The sequence below is a fragment of the Triticum aestivum genome, chromosome 3A (assembly GCF_018294505.1).
Source record: "Triticum aestivum cultivar Chinese Spring chromosome 3A, IWGSC CS RefSeq v2.1, whole genome shotgun sequence".
Lineage (NCBI taxonomy): Eukaryota > Viridiplantae > Streptophyta > Magnoliopsida > Poales > Poaceae > Triticum > Triticum aestivum.
In genome coordinates, this window is record NC_057800.1 from 658,561,953 (window position 1) to 658,570,027 (window position 8,075).

Sequence of the window (8,075 nt, forward strand, 5' to 3'; positions counted from 1 at the left end):
GAGACAACTTCATGAAGACACGATGATGGAGATCATGGTGTCATGCCGGTGACGATGATGATCATGAAGCCCCGAAGATGGAGATCAAAAGGAGCAATATGATATTGGCCATATCATGTCACTATTTGATTGCATGTGATGTTTATCATATTTATACATCTTATTTGCTTAGAACGACGGTAGTAAATAAGATGATCCCTCATTAAAATTTCAAGAAAGTGTTCCCCCTAACTGTGCACCGTTGCGAAAGTTCGTCGTTTCGAAGCACCACATGATGATCGGGTGTGATAGATTCTTACGTTCGAATACAACGGGTGTTGACGAGCCTAGCATGTACAGACATGGCCTCTGAACACATTCAAAACACTTAGGTTGACTTGATGAGCCTAGCATGTACAGACATGGCCTCGGAACACAAGAGACCGAAAGGTCGAGCATGAGTCGTATGGTAGATACGATCAACATGAAGATGTTCACCGATGTTGACTAGTCCGTCTCACGTGATGATCGGACACGGCCTAGTTGACTCGGATCATGTAATCACTTAGATGACTAGAGGGATGTCTATCTGAGTGGGAGTTCATAAGATGAACTTAATTATCCTGAACATAGTCAAAAGGTCTTCACAAATTATGTCATAGCTCACGCTTCAGTTCTACTGTTTAGATATGTTCCTAGAGAAAATTTAGTTGAAAGTTGATAGTAGCAATTATGCGGACTAGGTCCGTAAACTGAGGATTGTCCTCATTGCTTCATAGAAGGTTTATGTCCTTAATGCACCGCTCAGTGTGCTGAACCTTGAACATCGTCTGTGGATGTTGCGAACATCTGATAACTACGTGATAGTTTAGTTAAACGGTTTAGAGTTGAGGCACTGAAGACGTTTTGAAACGTCGCGAAACATATGAGATGTTTCGAGGGCTGAAATTGGGATTTCAGGCTCGTGCCCACGTCAAGAGGTATAAGACCTCCGACGATTTTCTTAGCCTGCAAACTAAGGGAGAAAAGCTCAATTGTTGAGCTTGTGCTCAGATTGTCTGAGTACAACAATCATTTGAATCGAGTGGGAGTTGATCTTCCAGATGAGATAGTGATGTTTCTCCGGAGTCATTGCCACCAAGCTGCTAGAGCTTAGTGATGAACTATATTATATCAGGGACATATATGATGATCCTTGAGATATTCGCGATGTTTGACACCACAAAAGTAGAAATCAAGAAGGAGCATCAATTGTTGATGGTTGGTGAAACCACTAGTTTCAAGAAGGGCAAGGGCAAGGGATACTTCATGAAATGGCAAATCAGCTGTTGCTCTAGTGAAGAAACCCAAGGTTGAACCCAAACCCAAAACTAAGTGCTTCTGTAATAAGGGGAACAGCCACTGGAGCAGAATTACCCTAGATACTTGGTAGATGAGAAGGCTGGCAAGGTTGATAGAAGTATATTGGATATACATTGTGTTAATGTGTACTTTACTAGTACTCCTAGTAGCACCATGGTATTAGATACTGGTTCGGTTGCTAAATGTTAGTAAACTCGAAATAAAAGGCTGCGGAGTAAACGGAGACTAGCTAAAGGTGAGCTAGCGATATGTGTTGGAAGTTTTTCCAAGCTTGATGAGATCAAGCATCGCACGCCCCCTCTACCATCGAGATTGGTGTTTGCGTTGAGCATAGACATGATTGGATTATGTCTATCGCAATACGGTTATTCATTTAAGGAGAATAATGGTTACTCTGTTTATTTGAATAATACCTTCAATGGTCTTGCACCTAAAATGAATGGTTTATTGAATCTCGATCGTAGTGATACACATGTTCATGCCAAAAGATATAAGATAGTAATGATAGTACCACCTACTTGTGGCACTGCCACATAAGTCGTATCGGTATAAAACGCATGAAGAAGCTCCATGTTGATGGATCTTTGGACTCACTTGATTTTGAATCACTTGAGACATGCGAACCATGCCTATTGGTATATATGCATGAAGAAACTCCATGCAAATGGACCGTTTGGACTCACTTGATTTTGAATCACTTGAGACATGCAAATCATACCACATGGGCAAGATGACTGAAAGCCTCGTTTTCAGTAAAATGGAACTAGAAAGCAACTTGTTGGAAGTAATACATTTTGATGTGTGCAGTCCAATGAGTGCTGAGGCGTGTAGTGGATATCGTTATGTTCTTACTTCACAGATGATTTGAGTAGATGTTGAGTACATTTACTTGATGAATCACGAGTCTGAATTATTGAAAGGTTTAAGTAAATTCAGGGTGAAGTTGAAAGATCATCGTGACAAGAGGATAAAATATCTATGATATGATCATAGAGATGAATATCTGAATTACGATTTTGGCACGGAATTAAGACATTGTGGAAATTGTTTCACAACTAATACAGCCTGGAACACCATAGTGTGATGGTGTGTCCGAACGTCATAACTGCACCCTATTGGATATGATGCATACCATGATGTCTCTTATCGAATTACCACGATAGTTTATGGGTTAGGCATTAGAGACAACCACATTCACTTTAAATAGGGCACCACGTAATTCCGATGAGATGACACCGTATGAACTATGGTTTAGAGAAACCTAAGCTGTCATTTCTTAAAAGTTTGGGGCTGCGACGCTTATGTGGAAAAGTTTCAGGCTAATAAGCTCGAACCCAAAGCGGATAAATGCATATTCATAGGACACCCAAGACAGTTGGGTATACCTCCTGTCTCAGATTCGAAAGCAATAAGGGATTGTTTCTAGAATTGGGTCCTTTCTCGAGGAAAAGTTTCTTTCGAAAGAATTGAGTGGGAGGATGGTGGAGACTTGATGAGGTTATTGAACCGTCTCTTCAACTAGTGTGTGGCAGGGCACAGGAAGTTGTTCCTGTGGAACCTACACCAATTGAAGTAGAAGCTTATGATAGTGATCATGAAACTTCAGATCAAGTCACTACCAAACCTCGTAGGATGACAAGGATGCGTACTACTTCAGAGTGGTACGTAATCCTGTCTTGGAAGTCATGTTGCTAGACAACAATGAACCTACGAGCTATGTAGAAGCGATGGTGGGCCTGGATTCCAAAATGGCTCGAGGCCATATAATCCGAGAGAGGATCCATATATGAAAACAAATTGTAGACTTTGGAAGAACTACTCGATGGTCGTAAGGCTGTTGAGTACAGATGGATTTTTAAAAGGAAGACGGACAATGATGGCAAGTATCACCATTAAGAAAGCTCGACTTGTCGTTAAGATGTTTTCCGACAAGTTCAAGGAGTTGACTACGATGAGACTTTCTCACTCGTAGCGATGCTAAGAGTCTGTTGGAATTATATTAGCAATTACTGCATTATTTATGAAATCTTGCAGATAGGATGCCAAAAACCATTGTTTCCTCGACGATTTTTGAGGAAAGGTTGTATGTGATACAACCGGAAGGTTTTGTCAATCCTGAAAGATGCTAACAAGTATGCAAAGCTCCAGCAATACTTCTAAGGACTGGAGTAAGCATCTCGGAGTTGGAATGTATGCTTTGATGAGATGATCAAAGTTTTGGGTGTATACAAAGTTTATCAGAAACTTGTATTTCCAAAGAAGTGAGTTGGAGCACTATAGAATTTCTGATAAATATATGTTGTTGACATATTGTTGATCAGAAATGACGTAGAATTTCTGGAAAGCATATAGAGTTATTTGGAAAGTGTTTTTCAATGGAAAGCCTAGATTAAGCTACTTGAACATTGAGCATTAAGATCTATAAGGATAGATCAAAATGCTTAATGGTACTTTCAAATGAGCACATACCTTGACATGATCTTGAAGGTGTTCAAGATGGATCAGTCAAAGAAGGAGTTCTTGCCTGAGTTGTAAGGTATGAAGTTAAGACTTAAAGCTCGACCACGGCAGAAGAAAGAGGAAGGACGAAGGTCGTCCCCTATGCTTTTGTCATAGGCTCTCTACAGTATGCTATGCTGTGTACCGCACCTGAAGTGTGCCTTGCCATGAGTCAGTCAAGGGGTACAAGAGTGATCCAAGAATGGATCACAGGACAGCGGTCAAAGTTATCCTTAGTAACTAGTGGACTAAGGAATTTTCTCGATTATGGAGGTGGTAAAAGAGTTCGTCGTAAAGGGTTACGCCGATGCAAACTTTGACACTAATCCAGATTATTCTGAGTAGTAAACTGGATTCGTATAGTAGAACAGTTATTTGGAATAGCTCCAAATAGAACGTAGTAGCTGCATCTAGGAGATGACATAGAGATTTGTAAAGCACACACGGATCTAAAAGGTTCAGATCCGTTGACTATAACATCTCTCACAAGCATAACATGATCAAACCCAGAACTCATCGAGTGTTAATCACATGGTAATGTGAACTAGATTATTGACTCTAGTAAACTCTTTGGGTGTTAGTTACATGGGGATGTGACCTTGAGTGTTAATCACATATCGATGTGAACTGGATTATTGACTCTAGTGCAAGTGGGAGATTGTTGGAAATATGCCCTAGAGGCAATAATAAATTGGTTATTATTATATTTCCTTGTTCATGATAATCGTTTATTGTCCATGCTAGAATTGTATTGATAGGAAACTCAGATACATGTGTGGATACATAGACAACACCATGTCCCTAGTAAGCCTCTAGTTGACTAGCTCGTTGATCAATAGATGGTTACGGTTTCCTGACCATGGACATTGGATGTCATTGATAACGGGATCACATCATTAGGAGAATGATGTGATGGACAAGACCCAATCCTAAGCCTAGCACAAAGATCATGTAGTTCGTATGCTAAAGCTTTTCTAATGTCAAGTATCATTTCCTTATACCATGAGATTGTGCAACTCCCGGATACCGTAGGAGTGCTTTGGGTGTGCCAAACTTCACAACGTAACTGGGTGGCTATAAAGGTACACTACAGGTATCTCCGAAAGTGTCTGTTGGGTTGGCGCGAGTCGAGACTGGGATTTGTCACTCCGTGTAAACGGAGAGGTATCTCTGGGCCCACTCGGTAGGACATCATCATAATGTGCACAGTGTGATCAAGGAGTTGATCACGGGATGATGTGTTACGGAACGAGTAAAGAGACTTGCCGGTAACGAGATTGAACAAGGTATCGGGATACCGACGATCGAATCTCGGGAAAGTATCATACCGATAGACAAAGGGAATTGTATACGGGATTGATTAAGTCCTTGACATCGTGGTTCATCCGATGAGATCATCGTGGAGCATGTGGGAGCCAACATGGGTATCCAGATCCCGCTGTTGGTTATTGACCGGAGAACGTCTTGGTCATGTCGGCATGGTTCCCGAACCCATAGGGTCTACACACTTAAGGTTCGATGACGCTAGGGTTATAAAGGAAGTTTGTATGTGGTTACCGAATGTTGTTCGGAGTCCCGGATGAGATCCCGGACATCACGAGGAGTTCCGGAATGGTCCGGAGTTAAAGATTTATATATAGGAAGTCCTGTTTTGGTCACCGGAAAAGTTTCGGGTTTTATCGGTAACGTACCGGGACCACCGGGAGGGTCCCGGGGGTCCACCAAGTGGGGCCACAAGCCCCGGAGGGATGCATGGGCCAAGTGTGGGAGGGGACCAGCCCCAGGTGGGCTGGTGCGCCCCCCGCCAAGGCCCAAGGCGCAAGGGAGTGGGAAGGGGGGGCAAACCCTAGGGCAGATGGGCCCTAAGGCCCACCCTTGTGCGCCTTCCCCTCTCCCCTCCCCTTGGCCGCCCCTAGATGGGATCTAGGGGGCTGCCGCCACCCCTAGGTGGGGGCGCAGCCCCTCCCCTTCCCCTATATATACTTGAGGTTTGGGCTGCCCACAACACACGAGTTCCTCTCCTTCTTGGCGCAGCCCTACCCCTCTCTTTCTCCTCATATCTCGCGGTGCTAGGCGAAGCCCTACTGGATCACCACGCTCCTCCACCACCACCATGCCGTTGTGCTGCTGCTGGATGGAGTCTTCCTCAACCTCTCCCTCTCTCCTTGCTGGATCAAGGCATGGGAGACGCCACCGGGCTGTACGTGTGTTGAACACGGAGGTGCCGTCCGTTCGGCACTAGGATCTTCGATGATTTGGATCACAATGAGTACGACTCCTTCAACCCCGTTCTCTTGAACGCTTCCTCTTAGTGATCTACAAGGGTATGTAGATGCACTCTCCTTCCCCTCGTTGCTGGTCTCTCCATAGATAGATCTTGGTGACACGTAGGAAAATTTTGAATTTCTGCTACGTTCCCCAACAATAACTCCTCATAATCATCATTTTCGTCCATGATGGGACATCATATAACAACTTCGTCACTAGTTATAATAACAACTCGTCCTCCTCATCATCATAGTACTCATAGTCACTACTCCTACTCAGCATCACCATCAAATCTAAGACATTGTAGTCATATATAATCAACACTAACTAATTGTTCTTAATACTTAGGACCTACTCCTCTCTCCTAGCTAAAATACTATAAAACAGATAAACCGGTCCTTCACCATAATGAAGAATGGACATAAACCTATCTCCAACTTGTGGCTTGCGCACATTCATTTTGTCTCCAATTATTTGCGTGCGCGCATTCATCACTTTGCTCCATTCTTTGATTTTGAGCCTTCCATCGTTTGAACAAATCGAGTATGCAGTATGGTAAGCCTCCGAAGGAGTTGGTCGTAAGCTAACCATATGCATATCACCTTCGGTAAATAGCATGTCAGGCACAACCTGCTTCGGGAGCCTATGTTCAAAAATGAAATAGCAACATATATAGTTAGCAATGGTTTACTTAAGAATAATGTATGCAATGAAGTTACCATCATTAACAAAATCTTACCAAGTTTTTAGCAATGAAGTTATCATCAAGCAATGTATGGACTAGTGGCACATATCTAGTATAATTTTGGCTGATAGAGTGACTGGTTTTGAAGGTCTCAACATCTTCTATGAATGAGACAAGATAACCTTTCTCCTCACAATTAAGCTTGGAGTCATAGCTGTAGTATGTGTTGTCTACTACCTTCCGAGTATTTCTTGAAGATAAGAAATAAGCTGAAAATTATAAATAAATAAGTTTAGTATGGACGAACACCAAATATTTTTAAATTAACAACATAAATTACTGAACTTAACAAATTAGTTTGACAAACTCACATCTAGGCAAAACTGGAGGCATATCCACATCCACCCAGATGTCGATATTATCATCATCATCATAATCTTCGGGACGAATATCAAATCTTATTCGCATTCCCTCCTCAAATCCATATGCCTTGCAGAGAGCTTCCCAATTAGAGCAACCGAAATGGGAGCGATCGACCGCATTATAGAACTTAACCAGAAACTCGTAACCATGTTTAGTTCTTAAGTGAGCCCTCCTCGTCTCCACATTCTCAAAGTCATCTAAACCAAAACCAAGCTTCTCCAATACATATGGTCTAGCATGGCACGGGATGTACTAATCGAATTGAAAAAATATCCATAAATTACAGGTTGAACAAAAGAAGCACAAGTGATGATATTAATTATGATGAAATGCTTGTCGTTGCATACCGTACAAACATCGAAGGTCTCTTCCAGCTTCACGGTGAAAAACCTATCATTTTGCAGGTGAGGAAACCTGTCGCACACACCCCGATCATCATAGCAGTACCCGCACTCCGGGATCCCATCATCATCAAACATCTCATGTGTTCAAAATTCAGAGATTATAACTCGATAGCAAAACCCAAAAAATCCGGCATGACCTTTGCTAAAAAAGGACACATTGAGCGCCTGAAATTTGCCGGAACGGAAATTAATCAACACTCCGGCAAAACATAGGCCACTTATCGATGGTCATTGCATTTCAATGGTTCAAAATATGAAAAAAATTTCAAAAATATCTTATATATAATCCTAACACTAATTAAACTAGTTTTATTAACTATTTACTAAATAAACTAGTTCTATTAAGCACTTACTAAATAAACTAGGTCCATTAAGCACTTAATATAAATAAGCTAGTTATATTAATCACTTGCTAAATAAACTAGTTACCTACGATTTGCAAAAACAGAGGCAAG